The 15,294-nt window shown below is 43.1% G+C and overlaps 1 pseudogene; it reads right to left on the bottom strand.

The window, feature by feature from the left end:
• Positions 1 to 2,059: 2,059 nt before the first annotated feature.
• LOC103737274 lies at positions 2,060 to 14,874 on the bottom strand (annotated as a pseudogene).
• Between the last annotated feature and the right edge of the window lie 420 nt (positions 14,875 to 15,294).

The raw sequence follows: 15,294 nt of genomic DNA, 5'->3' as shown, positions 1-15,294 counted from the left end.
TAATCCTGGAATAAGAGACATTATAACCAATGAAGACAGACAAATACTAGTGTTTTCTCTTTGGTGCTAATATATACTAAATTTATTTGCCATGGTTTAAATAACACCAACACATGGTCCCCCAACACATGGCTCACATTTCTCTGATCACTGTAGCTGTATCTTGAAGCCTCAAGCTTCAGTGATGACTCATTGGTCCACAGACCATCATGTCAACTGAAAATGTCCATCACCATTACTGACCAATCATATCTTTAGCCTCTGTTGGTTCATAGGCTGGTCCTTTGGTGTCTTTCTCAGTTGCCACATGCAAATCAAGTCAGTAGCTGTGTTTCATCCATGTCACTCAGTGAGAAAACACAGGGCATTTTACAGAAATGAACAACCAAAAGATGGAATGGTAACAAATATGAAAGTGTGCTGAAGAAGCCTGAATAGCTGTTGATGGAGATGAGACAAAAACTGATTTAAGCAGAGGGAGAGAAGGATAAACAGCTTACTCTGGTGTATTGACACTGACACTATTTGGGACATTTCACACAAGCAGCCAGAGGAATATAGTGAGAAATATGGTCTTGATAAAAGAGGGAAGATGAACCAGGCATGTTGGCATATGCCTTTAATCCCAGCACTTGGGAAGCAGAGGCAGGTAGGCAGATGGATCTCTGTGAAATCAAGGCCAGCCTGGTTTACATAGCGAGTTCTAGGCCAGCCAAGGCTGAGGTAGACCCTGTCTCAAAAAAATAAAAATTAAAAAAATAAAAAATAAAAGGGAAGATGTCTGACAGGAAGTGACACCATTTTAATCTTTTTAATGAAAGGAACTCTTGGAGAGATCTCCCAGTACTTAGTGTGTGATGATTACCTGTTGGATACCTATCCAGATGAACAAAGTAGGATGATAATTTACCAAAGGAGAAAAGATGCTTACTTTATATGATAACACCATTGTATAATACCATTACTCTTGGCACCTCTTCCCATAAATAAAACCCTCTAACTCTAGATTTTCTATATTTCCAATTATAGTATAATAGGAATATAAGTTTTGCCTCTATTTCTTTATTCATTTTACATTTTTAACTGACAATATGAGTATGGTGTTTTGTTGTTTTGCTTTGAGGCACGGTCTTACCAGATAGCTCTGCTTAGCCTGGACCTTCCTTTGTAAACCAGGCTGTCCTCAGACTCAAAAAGATTTGCCTGCCTCTGTCTCCTGAATGGTCCAAAGCCAACTGTAAGGCCCCTGCACAGGTCCACGGACACAGATTTAGCTCTGCAGCAGCAAGGCCTGTGCAGAGAAGCTACAGGAGATTGTGGGCCAGCAGGAAGCCCTGGGAAAGTAGGCATTAGGAGAAGAGTATATCAAAGCTTCTCATCAGCTTCCTCTTCTAGAATGAGCTCCTCCAAAGAAGGAGAAGATGGATATTGAAGGTCTCCTGTGGCAGGGTAAGAGAAAAAGAGATATGGGGAATCACATCTCATTTTATAGTCCTCAAATTGTCTCCTGAGTACTATCATGTCCTCAGGGTTATTGTCTTCTTGATTCACCTATTCTGAGTGGATAATAACTCCATGTTATAAGACCATCACCTCAGCCTCTTCTCAAAGTCACGACTATCTTTCCCCCTTCCTTCTTCAAGGTCATAGAGAGGGTCATATCTGAAAGAGCTTGAGAGCTGCCCCTCTGCTAGTCTAAATATTGATCCCAGATGTAGATTTCTCTTCCTTCATGAACCCCCATTCTTATGTTGACATAGATCTGGCTTTTAAGGGAGCATCTATACCAACAGCATTGTTATACCCCCTTGGCCCACCTCCTTCAGGTCCTCTAGGTCTCTTTGAACATCATGCCACTCCAGTAGTATCCCCATGCTTCCAGGGAGCTAGAGACCTATCCAAGGGCTCTGTGAGACCCTAAGAATCCCAAGCATCATGCCACCTTTGCTATATCCCAAAGACCCTGATGCTGTGTGACAGGTGATCTGGCCCTTTAGCTATCCTTTTCCCTTCTGTGTCTGTCCTGAGACTGCCCCTAACCTTCATCACTCCTACTTACAGTAAGGCCTTCTGCTTCCTGTAAACATAGATGGCAGAGACACCAACCACCATCAGCATCTTGGGGACAACTAGAAGAGCTATAAGGACTGTAGTAGCAGGTGATGCATCCAGTCCTAAAAACCAAGGGGCAAGAGGATCCGTTAGAAGGGCCTTTACTTACCCCATCCGAGGATGCCTGAGCCCATCAATCCTCTGTGGATTTTGAGTGTCTGCCCTATCCAAATTTCCCTGTTTCAAAGGAAAATACATGGTAAAGATGTTCCTTTTCCTTTGTTCCTGCCTCAAGTGACCAGGTTTTTGTCTGGAGAGAAGGGGTTTAAGTGTCACATGGTCTCGTTGTGGGACTTCATTTCCTGTAAAATCTTCACAATCCTGTGGGTCAGGGGTTAATATTCCCAAACTGGTAGGTAAGCTGAGGCCTAGAGAGTTTATGGAGGCATATAAGCTTAGTGGGATCCAGAGAAGTTCTAACTGGTTTCCTTTGGGATGATCTTGGAACTGTATCCTTGGGACCAAGACAAGTTCAGCCTCTTGGCCACATGAGTAGTTGTGAACATGACATTCACATGAATGAGTATGGCTCTTGGAGATAGCTGTAAGACTGTGCTACTCAGGTGAAGGGCATCTGGATGACTCCAGGTTCTCAGGAGCTTGGAGAGCCCTATGAAAGGGTGGAGTGAGTGAGCTGATGAACCCTACCACTGCAAGCACCCAGCTGAACCAGAGAACAGGCCTCAGACTTGAGATGACCTCAGCTATCATCTCGTTCACTTCTATCCCAGTGCAGATGCTATCTGCAGTATTTCTGTTATTCACAGTCAGATTTGGAGAGGTGAACATTTGGCCTTTGCATGTTTACAATGAACTACATTTAATTCTAAAATTGAAAATTTATATATTTTTTGAAATTCAAAATTGGGTTGATAAAGAAGTGGAGAAAGCATCTAGTGTTGCTACTGGGATGCCGATGCCTGTAGATCTCAGTTCAGTGAATGTGGGACTTCTGTCATTTGAGAAGTTGTACCATTCAGGTTCACTCCTCCTAGAGTTCAGTTCACAGGAACAGTGGCTAAACTGGGAATGTCAACCCCAGGCACCTCTCTTCAATTTGAAAGAATTCATAATGAGCATCCTGCCCTGCATCTATCCCTGAGGAGCTGCTGCATCCTTTGGTGTGCTGCACTGTGTTCACAGGTCCTTCTGTGAGGCCCTACTACTTGTGCCTGTGTGATGCTGACAGCACTCCAAATGACTTCCTACATCTATCTCAGAGGGTGCTCCTTTAGGAGATCGACCTGAAAGTATGGTCTGGAAAACGGACTCTGAAAATCAAGAATTTGGAACCTGATCCCTGAGCTTGCTGGCCACAAAGACCTCAAAACTGGTGATCAGTGAACACAACGTCAACACTGTTTTGGGGCAGAGGTGTAATTGTTAAAATTAAACTGGCAGTCAACTGTTTACCCATAGAAATGGAATTCATTGGCATCAAGCATTGATATGTACTCCCCCATACCTCTAGGAAAGACAAAGAGTAGATCAAAATAAACCATAACAGGTATGAATACTATCTTTGACAGTTTAAAAAGAGAGAATTTAAAAGGAACAAAACAGTTGAAGCAGAGGTCTCTCCAGAGTTGGTGTCCATACCCTGGTCTTTCTGGTGTGCACTGACCACCAGGGTGTGACTTTTAGTGATCACTGGTTGCCAGTCATGTTCCACCTGGCAGGTGAGCACCACATTCTCCCTGTGGTTACATAAGTTCACCAGGAGCCAGCTGGTCCAGCTGCAGGTTCCATCCTTGTTTGCTGTGATGACTGTGGCTACTTCTGAACGGGTTATATTTCTATTCTCCAACCAGGTCAACTGGAGACTCAATGGGTAGAACTTCTTCACCTGGCAGGTAATGTTCACTTGGTTCCACACCTTTGTTGGTCCTTGACTGACCTCCACTGTGGGTGTAACTGAAAGCACAAGAAGGAGCTGTGACCTTAAGGCACAGGCAGAGGAGAGGTTGGGGAGCTGAAGTCCTACCACCACCAACTCAAGGGCATGCCCAGGGACAGGGCTGGGTATTCATCAGGCACCCAAACACTGAGAGCTTATAACAATGTAGAACCACTAAATTCAGTTCCCAGCACACAGCTCAAAGACAGGTAGAGTGAGGGTTGTAATGAGGGAAATCAGTCAGTCCAACTTCTAGCTATAGTGGGAACATAATAATGATAGTAAAATAAATGAAACCACCTGAACAAAGGGGGTCATAATAGGTATAGTCATAATTTCTGTTGGTAAAATAAATACAACTTCCATTATGGTGCTGGTCACAGGGTAAGAGCCCTTATGCTTTGAAAGTGGGCAAATTGCTGGAAACTAGGTATCATACTATCTGTCCTTGGGAGGATCAGGTTGATGACCAAATGTAAGCTTACAACATAGGGCTTGGGTTGGGAGTGAGGGGCATCTACCTCGAATGGTGTCTGACAAGTTGGCAATCCCACAAAGAGGGCCTGTTTTCAAGGTGACATGGGTTACCTCACATACAATCTGAGAGAAGACATCCTCAGGACCCAACACCAGCTGGGCTGTGCTGGAGGTACTGTAGGAATAGCTCTCTCCTGTGGGGTCCACAGTGGTTCGGTAGTGAGAGAGCTCTTTTCCTATCTTTGAACGACTTCAGGGTGATGCTCCGTGGTGAGAAACCATGGGAGTCACACGTGAAACTCACTGTCTGCTCTGGTCTGGCCCTGGATGCAGGGCCTGATACCACAGGAGGAGATGGTCTGGCTACAAACAAAAATTTACAGACAAGAGTGATGATTGCAATGGCCATCATAAGTGACAATTGACTAGTATTGTGAGCAGACCTGTTAGAGGTTATTATTTAATTATCATCATCATTTATTGTGATTCTGGGGTCCACTGCCAGGTTTCAGCCATGCTAAAGCCCCACTCTACTGCTGAGCCATGAGCCATGCCTCCAGACAAAGACATCTTTCTATGTCCTAATCTTTCTATGATGTCCCGATTCTTGTGTCTGCAGAGGTGAGCCCACCCATCCAACAGACAGGACCAGCTAGCCAAGGTGAAATTGTAAAAGTCCTTCTCTCTGAATCAAGAATTTGCCTCCAACTTAAGTTCAGGAAAGAGATTACCAACCTGTCTCATAATTAGTGATAACTGTTCCCTGTTGGTCTCCTCTGGAAACCTTGCCAACTTGGAGAAGTAATTTACAGATGCAAACTCAGGGAATGAATGACACCCAAAAAATGCCATGAACCTGGAACCTAGCTTTTGACCCTAGTTTTCCTTATTTCTTCCTATACCTGTGCCAAGCCTTGAATTTAAAAGACAGAGCCCAGGGCTGGAAGGATGACTCAACAGTTAAGAGCACTGGCTGGGACATAGGTTCAATTCTCAGTACCCACATGTTGGCTAACAACCATCTGCAACTCCAGTTCCAGAGGATCTGATGCCCTCTTCTGGCCTCTGCAGGCGTTGAACACATGGATGCATTTGCATACATGTAGGCAAAACACCATACAAATAAATTAAAATATAAAGACAGAACCCAACAGGCAACTTTTCTGAACCAAGCAAGAAAAGTTCAATTTGGTATTAAAAAATGATCATCTGTGCTGAAGAAGCTAAGATGGCTAATTTCCTAATTGCTAATTAATCACAAGAACCAGAGACACAGGCCTGTGGAGGGGGTGGAAGCCTGATTTGCATGTGAAGCTCACTGCTTCTGGCCCTGGCAATGGGGTCTAATATCACCACAGGGTAAGATGATTTGGTTAAAACGCAGCATTTACAGAAAAGGGGTGTAATTGTGATGGTCAGCGTTAACATTGCATAGAACCTTTCTAGATATTACTGTCATCATCATCATCACTTATTGTAGGCTTGGGATCAATGCCAGGGCTTCAGCCATACTAAGCACCTGCTTTAATATTAATCTAGGTCATAGCCACAGACATTAACTGCTCATCCTCCTAAAGTTTCTGGAAGGGCTATTTCCTCATCCTCCTGTGATATCTGTGTCTGTAGAGGTGAGTACACCTGCCAGCAGATAGTGAGAACCAGCTGGCACAGGTGAAATTCCTGGTCTAAGTTCAAAGATCTCTCAATAATTGGGATTGCCACCAACTTCTTCCTCACTTTGTATCAATTGCCAAAATAGGGAAATGGTTTATAGACATAAATGCAGGGAATAAGTGACATAAGAGAAATGCCATGAAGCAGGTACCCAGCTGGCTTCCCTCAAATACTCTTCATTCTTTCTTCTTATATGTCAGTGGTCTGACCTGTGTCCACTCCTGAATTTAGATGGAGAGCCTACTAGGCTGCTTCTCGATACTGGGTACCCGTTGGATTTGGTTTGTGATTGACAGAAATGAAAACCCATTGCCTAAGCATCCAGAGGCAGTTAATTTCCCAATTGTTAATTAATCACAAGAGACACCGTCACAGGCCTACTGAGCAAGTGGAAGCACTTCCTGGTCCTGAAAGCACACATGTGGGTAGATTAGGAGAGGGCAGTGTTTGCTTTAGATAGATAGTTGTTATACGATTGCTAATTATTACTGAGCCCCTGTTGTAAACTCCATTCAACAAGTACCACACATACTTGTATTTGTGAACATGTGCTCTCCTCTCAAACATTCATGAAACTTTTGATGACAAAATAAAAAGTCTTCCTTGAAGTCAAGTTATTCAAACACCATCACACATGGTGTCCCTAGTGATGAGGGGCTGTCCTCAGTCACTGTTAATCAGAAGTTTCTGGGTATCCTGACACTGTCCTGACTTCACCAATCCTCAGCCCTTTAGTTTTCTACCAGTCTAGAGAGTAGTGTCCCAGCATGAGCCCTTTTGTGGGAGAGAGAGGGTATGGGTGGCCAAGTTACAAGGGGTAAAGGGGAGAAAACAAATAATGCCTGTTTTTTAGCTAATGAGCCTCAGTGTCCTCTTCTTTAAAAGCCTGGGAAGATGAGAATGAAGGCAGGCCAGTGTCTGGCATACACTAAGTGCTTAACAAAAACTATCACTGCAGTCACTACTAGTTCTGAGATTATACATTTATTCTCTGTCTACCAGAGGGTACAAGAAAAGCCATGCAGAGACATCACAACACACCTCCAGCCTGTTCCTGCCATTGCCCTGAAAACCCACCTAATAAGGAAGAGAAGTCTCCATACAGTGATGCTCTCCTCTTTAATACTGATCCATTCATGAACAGATTGGCCAGTAGCTTTCAAACCATGAACAGGCTCACAAGCAGTTCCTCCAGGGGATCTTTTTATAGACAGATGATGGCTCTGTGAAGGGCACAGGGATAGAGTCCTTGGAGACATACTGTGTGTTTGATGTAGGGCTAAAGAGAAAGGATTTTCTGGCTCCACCACAAGTTTTAATCTGGACCTGTGTAGGACATGAAGAGCCCACCCTGAGGCTGAAGTGGAATAAGGCTCTGTCTGGACAGGTGTTCAAGGTCCTTGGAGGCTGGTCCATAGGAAATGTCCCTGACCTACCATTTTTGCTCCAAGGGGCTGCGCCCAGTATGTGTTATTGTGAAGCACAAGGGAATCTCATATCCCAGCTCCATGTGGTGACAACAGTCAAGAGAAAAAACTCAAACGTTCCCCTATATATTACACATATATATGAGGGGTTCTTAGCCCTGGCTGTGTATTAAACTTTCTGGATAATTAGATATTTGAGATGTCCTGTCCCATGTCAGACCAATGAAAAGAACCTGGGTCTAGGATTTCTTTCAGTTTCTCGGGATTCCAAAGAGCAGCCAGGTTGAGAGTCACCAAACTCACCCCAATCCCATCGACAACTGAGGCCTAGAGAGGGAAATTGAAAACTCCAAGGTTACTTGGTCCCTGAGTGGCACAGCTCACATTGATGAGACATTTTCTATAAGTCAGATGCTGCTCTAGGTGTATTACATGATTTCACTCCTTCAGTATAGCCAGTCAGGGAGGGGCATCATGTGAGGCCCCTGTATTGAGGGCCCTGGCTCAGGTCAGGGAGTGGCTGAGCTGGGATGTGTGCCCAGGCACTAGCTTCCATCCTTTCTCTTATAGACCTCTTCATTACTTATGCCTATGATAATTCTGACATTATCACCTAAGACTGTGTATATTACTTCTCATTCCTTACAGAACCTTGAATGAAAGCTATCACAGAAGGGGGGGGGGGCACTGAGGATTCCAAATAAGGTAAAATTCTCCTTTACATGGCTTCCTGAGCTGTTTCTCAGCTTCTCTCTGTGTCTTCACAGTGGGATAATCAGGCATAGGGAATAGCTTAGTGACTTGGGATTCCACATGGCTCAGGCTTTAGATACACTCTTCTAACAGTGGACTTGGTAACCTAGAGCTGTCTCCCGCATGCCTACTATGTACTCATACCTGTCTGAACAATGCACCTAGAATCGTGCTAATAATCTGGGACTTCTGCTTGCATGGAGCTGCATGCATACCCTTCTTTGAACAATGGAATAAGTTTCTCCTCCCCTTAACAACCACCAACCAACTATTCAGTTGTACCATACTTATGTTTGAGTACAAAGGTGGTGGTGGGGGTGATTCAGACTAGATTAGCTTGGGGTGCCTGCACAATAAGACAAAATCATGTACCCAAGTGAACTTTAAGGGAGAATTTCATATTTGCCATTCTATGTCTATTCAGAGTTGGGTATGCATATGATTGAAATCAGATACATTATGGAAAGGGATATGTGCAGTGACCAAAGACTCCTTTAATCCAAATCCATCAGTTAATATAAAGAACTACCCATGATACACCTTTAGCAACCAAATTCCTCTTTTTCTTGAACCCCATAAAAAAGCTCCAAATAATAATTGGCACCCTTAAGAACTGACTCACTTTTGTGGGCCACTCTTTTCTTGCAGCATATTCTGGCAATGATCCAAGATCATAACTACTTCACAGATAAGGACACTGAGGCTGATACAGAGATTCTGTCCTTTCCTTCTCTGGGTCCCAGAGGCTATTTCCTTGAACTTTCATGTCCATCAATAGAGCAGGTATACACACCTTTCAATCCCTGCCACTGAGACCAACTCCCCTCTGCTTTGAGATATGACTTGGAGAATTCTACCAGACAATCCCTCCAGGAGAGGAGGCATTTGCCTCCAAAGGCCCTAGGCTCCATCAGAACTTGCTTAGCTCTTCCTCCCCTGGACAGACGTCAAGAGACAAGCTGAGAGGCAAAAGGCAGCCAACCCTGCTCTATGGCTATGGTCAGGGAAAGATCCATGTTAACCAGCACACCATGTACAGTATCTGGCTATGAGTCAGGCTACAAGGTTCAAACTTCGGCTCCCTATCTGCTCACAAGTTTGGACTTTTCTAAATGTTGGGGTCATCTGTAAAGGCAAAGTGACCCTCGTTTGTTATGCAATAGGGTGCCATAGACCCCTTGTGTTGGATAGATTCAGTTGTCAACTTGGCATATCTGGGAAAAGGGAACTTCAATTGGAAAATTCTCAGATTGGACAGTGGGCATGTCTATAAGGCACTTTCCAGACTAGAGAATAGAGCTCCTCCAGGGTCTCTCCTTCAGCATCTCCTCCAGGTTTCTACCTTGAGTACCTGTCCTGACTTTCTGTGATGTGGACATGTAAGCCAAATAAATCCTTTCCTCCCCAAGTTGTTTGGGTCAGAGTGTCTTATCACAGCACTAGAAAGCTAACTAAAATACCCCCATTCCTAACATTACAGACTATTGTTTTTGCTCTTGGTTACCTTCCAGAAGGCAGCAGTAAAGCCCTATTGCTTTGGAGAAATCAAGCTGGTATTGACATGAGTGCTTCATCCCTACTGGCTAACTTTCATAGTGCTGAAAGGTGCTATGCATACTACTGCAGGAGAAAATCAGTGCTATCCAGCTGTGAACCCTGAAAACCATAATAATGGTTGATCTGGCAAGATAACCTCAGTGATACAATGGTGGCATGAATGTTATAGGAGTAACCAAAAGTAACACCTTTTGATTGGATTTAAGACCCCCTACACAAGATGTAACTCCTATCTGGCACCATTATTGCAGTCAAGGACCTGTGGCTAGGGGAGAACCTATTCTATCCTGATAGACAGATAGGGTCTTCTCTATAGCCTCAGCTGGCCCTATGTAGACCAGGCTGGTCTCAATTTTACAGAGATCTGCCTGTCTCTGCCTTTTGAATGCTGGGCTCAAAGGCATGTGCCACTAAGCCCAGCTTAAACTGACTCTTAATGGCTTATCTTTATACTCCTGGCAGTTTGAAAAGAAAATATCCCCCATAGGCTCAAGTACTTGAACACTTTGTCCCAGGTTAGTGGTGGGGTTTGGGGAGGTTTAGGAAGTGCAGCTTTGCTGGAGGAAGTATGACCAATCCAAAATTGTGGAGAGGAAAACCACTAAAACCCTGAAAACATAAGCGTTTCTGGAGGATGTTGGATTCTTTGTTTCTAAGTTTCCTCTCTACTTGTGGAGAGCTTCATCTTTCTGCATGAGTGTGTATATGTCAATGTGATTGTGAGTATGGATGTGATTCTTTATCTTTCAATAAAAGTTTGTTTCTGAGGGGCCAAGCAGGTAGCACACACCTTTAATCCCAGTACTCGGGAAGAAGTAGGAGGATCTTTGTGATAGAGTTCAGCCTGGTCTACATAGGGAGTTCCAGGCCTGCTGGGGCTACAAAACACCAAAAAACAAAAGAACAACAAAAAAGTTGGTTTCTTGTTCTCTGCTGCTCTGAGATTTTCTTCCTGCCTTTTAATTCTTTAATTGGCTGAGAAAATGAACCCAACAGTACCCCTAGACAGATCATGTGCCAACTATAACACTTCCTGTAGTGATAATCACAGAACTAAGAACTTGAAAGAGGACTCTAGATCTCTATCAGGAAAATCAAAGTGAACACCTTGCTGCCTCAGCGGGTGACAAGATCATCCACATGGGGACTGAATATGGCACATGGGCCAGATCTACTCAGAGCTTTCAGTACCTGTGAGAGTGGATTCCTGAAGCACAAGATTTCAAGACAGACCCAGGGAAAGACCCAGATTGTTGGAACCTGAACATGTCAGGAATGTTCTTATTATGCAGTAAATAAAGAAGAAATGAGAAAACCACATGTAGCTCCAGCCCTGACCCTCTCTACCCTATCATACTGGTTCTCATGGAAAGGAGAATACACTATATTTTAGGAGAAGAGTTCCTGCCTGATCATTCACTTCATCTCTATTGACATATAGAGTGAATCCTGGGGCACAGGAGGCCTTGAGTGCTTCAGCCACAGACACTACTCAGTAATGGTAGGACTGTGCAGCCTGGAGGTGGCAGAGAAGGTCTGACCTTGTCACTGGACAAGACACTCAACTGTTGGAGTTCTCATGTGTACAGTCAGATGTCTGGGATAAATGGAGCAAGATGAGAGTTTGAGGGCTGGCAGACAAGGGATGTGGCATACCGCTATTAACCAGAAACTGAACCTCCAGCAAATGGCATGTCCTCTGCACTCTTCAGCTTCCTAAATTCATAAATGAAGTAAAGTCAGATCACAGACATGAGTACCCATCTCCACACTTGCTTCCTAACTGTCACTCACATAATGACTATTATGTTTGATCTGTTGACAGAGGTAAGGAAATGAACAAGGACAATGTTTTACTCACCACGCACAGACAGTGTGGTGCCTCCTCCAGACTGAATCTCCTTGCTGCCAGATGCTACTTTCTGGAGCTTCACACAGTAGTAGGTACCAGCATCTGTTGGGGTGACATCACTGATGCGGATGGTAAAGTCCAGGTTGTTTCTTTTTGAAGTATCTGAAGCATTTGTGACTCTGGGGAAGTGCTCTCCTGTGAACCTGTATATTGCCTCTCGGCAGCCCTACACCCTTGAACCACTCAGTGGGCCCCGCAGGGTACAGGGACGTCGTGGTGCAGTTCAGAGTGGCCGTCTCTCCAGCATCAACTGACACTGACTTCTCAAGCTGAATTACCTTCAGAGTCTCCTGTGTAGCTGTTCCTGAAGGGAAACATCAGTTAGCACTCATTATAACAAGAACTTGTAGGTGTCCAATTTGTCATCAACTATTTTACTGACTAGATCACTGTGTATGTGATCACACCGACCTTCACATGGGCTTCAACACAAAGATGTAGCACAGATGAGGAAAGTGAATCACAGGGAAGTTATGAACATGAAAGGATTGTTTTGAAGCCGTTAATTCTGACTGAAATTCTCATGTTTTAGCCAATATTTGTCTCTTTTCATTTTTTTGTCCATGTGGTATGTGCTACTTCCTATATTGCTGTATTGGATGTGGTCAAGTGATACATTTAGATCACTGGGATGTGACAGAAGTGCTGGGCACAGCTACTTGGATTTGCATTTCTCTGCAAGATTCTCTGGATCACTTTGCTTGATCCACAGAGACCCACAGCTCGTGGTGAGGTTTGATCTACCAGCTGAAGTGATAATGGCACACAGAAATCCTAATATACAATGGCATGTGCCTCAATTAAGAAGTAATCTACCATATGAACTGGATATACCACTCCTTGGCAAATACCCAGAGGACTCAATATCCTACTACAGAGATACTTGCTCAGCCTTGTCTGTTGCTAGTCTATTCATGATAGCTAAGAAATGGAGACAACCTAAATGTCCCTCAGTTTATGAATGGATAAAGAAAATGTGGTACACTTATACAATGGAGTTCTACTCAGTGATAAAGAAGGAAAAAAACCATGAAATTCTCAGGAAAATGGATGGCACTAGGAATTGTTATACTAAGTGAAATAACATACTCAGAAAAACAAGTGACAATATACTCTCTCATTTACGGATCTTGGCCCCAAATCTCTAGATGTGAGAATATGTCTGAATGTAACCACAGGAGCAATGGAAACAGGAAGGAACCATAAAGGTAAAATGGAAGAAGATGCTCCAGAGGGGAGATAGTAGGAGAAAGGTGTTATCAAGGGAGAAACGAAGAATACTTTAACCGGGGAAGGAATCAGGAGTGCTGTACAGAGGGGACAGAGGAGAGATAAATAATGCTTAGGTTGTGTGAAGAACCAGAAGAAAATGTATTATTGCAAAATCCTACTGAAAATACGTAAAGGCATATAACAAATAATGCAGTGCCAGATAGAGGAAACTTCCCTGAAGTTGTTGGTCAGACGAGTCCAAGAGACTCCCAAAATAATAATGTGTTAGTTCTGCAGCTCTTGATTGACTCACAGAACTTGAAGGCAAAACCCTATTGCTGAAAACAGGACATACTTTGGACACAGAACTTGGAACAATGTAGCTGGAACTGACCTAGAAACCTCATTCTTGAAGACTAGCTCTCATAGTATCAGAAGGTGCTATGAAAATTGTGAAGGGAGAAAACCAACTGATGATTCTACCCAGCTGTAAAGTCTATGAACTGCAGCAAAGACCAGCAGAGCAAATAATCTCTGTTGGTGTAATAGTGGCACTTTTATCTTGAGAGTAATCAATAGCTAGGCAGACTTAAGGCCAATGGAAGGGAACTCATGTGTGGTACTGTAAATATAGTCAAATATATATGGTTATAGAGGTCATAGATCCTAGAGAAAAACCTACTTTTGTCACATCCCAGGACCAATGTAATTTCTTACTATATTCTAAATATGTATCCTTATATTTACAGACAAGTGTACCTCTCACCACTCATCAAAGAAACTTCTTTTTGCAACAGTTGGGAGACTATTATGAAGTTCCACAACTGGTCAAATGCAGAGAATGAGTGTCTGGAGTGTCTGTGAGGTGCATAGCCCTAAGTGACACATATATAAAGTAATCTCTGCATCTAAGGCTCAGGGGACAGAAAGAATATTAAGGCATCTCTCAACTCTCAGCAGAGAAGATTCCTCATGCAGCAGATGGAGATTAACCCAGAAAACCACAACTGGCCAAAGTGAAAAGAAGATAAGAGATTGCAGAGTGCTTATTCCTGAATAGGACACCTATATCAAACCTTTGCTACCCAAGGCTCAGGAACCATTGTGGAAGAGGGCCAGAAAGACTCTAAGAGCCAGAGATGGTGGATGACCACAAGGAAATGGAGTTTTCAAGATAGCTGGTCAGTTACTAATATGAACTCACAGCAATGGTGAAAGCATGCACAAGTCCCACATAAGCTCTAACCAGACAAAATCTCAGCAAAAAGTGGGGAAGCAAGGAAGAAACCCTAACCTTAACTGAGGAACTCTTGGCAACTGATAGCTTCTGGGAGAGGGAGAGTTGGTTTTCCTTAAAGGTTTGATGCTATATAGGTTAACCTGGCTCCAGTGGATGAACACACACTGAAGGACATTTGGTGACACAAATTTGTCCTTAATATGCATAACAGCATACATGAAATAGGGAACGGGGCACTAAGAAGGGCACAGATAGGGGAGGGAGTCTAAATATAATCAAAACATATTGTATGAAATTTACAAAAGTTTAGTAAATTTTTTTAGAAAGAAATAAAACATTGGCTGAAGCTTCTAAGATTGTATATATCATTGTATTAGATTATTTTTCTAATGATAATATAAAAATTATTATAAACTTAGTAACTTGAAGCAATAGAAATGTATTATTTCATGGATTTGGAGGTCAGAACTCCAACTTGGTTTCAATAGGCAACCATCTGGGGTGAAAAAGCTATGCTCTCCAGTAGGATCAGTTTCTTACCTTGTATATTTGAGAGCTTGCCTAAGGTTCCTTCCCCTTGATTCCTGTTTTCCATGACTCTCCCCAGCCCCATCTCTATTACATGTCCTTCAATAACTCTGACTCTTCTGTATCCTGTTTGTCCAGATCTCTATGACTTATTGGGCCTATACTTTACTGTACTCTATGTTTTTGTGCCAAAACTATAAACTCTTATTTAGACTATGCAGAAAGCAAAAAGAAAACATGGACAAAGTATTAACGAACATTAGGAAAATTAGTAACAAAATAAGAACATCCAAAAAGGGAGAGAAATTATAAGATGAAATCAAACAGAATTTGGGGAATTGAAAAGTACAATAAATTAGGGAACTAGGGGATGAGTGCATGTCCTTTAAGCCTGAGGACCTGAGTTTGAATCTCCAACCCCCATGTAAAATAGCCAGGCAGAGGTGTATGCCTGTAACTCCAGTACTGAAGGTAAAGACAGGTGGATCTCAAGAACTCACTGGCC

Source organism: Nannospalax galili, unplaced genomic scaffold (genome assembly GCF_000622305.1).
Source record: "Nannospalax galili isolate Female #2095 unplaced genomic scaffold, S.galili_v1.0 scaffold370, whole genome shotgun sequence".
Taxonomy (NCBI): domain Eukaryota; kingdom Metazoa; phylum Chordata; class Mammalia; order Rodentia; family Spalacidae; genus Nannospalax; species Nannospalax galili.
Note: the sequence above shows the minus strand (reverse complement) of the source record. Positions and strands in the feature narration are given on the sequence as shown.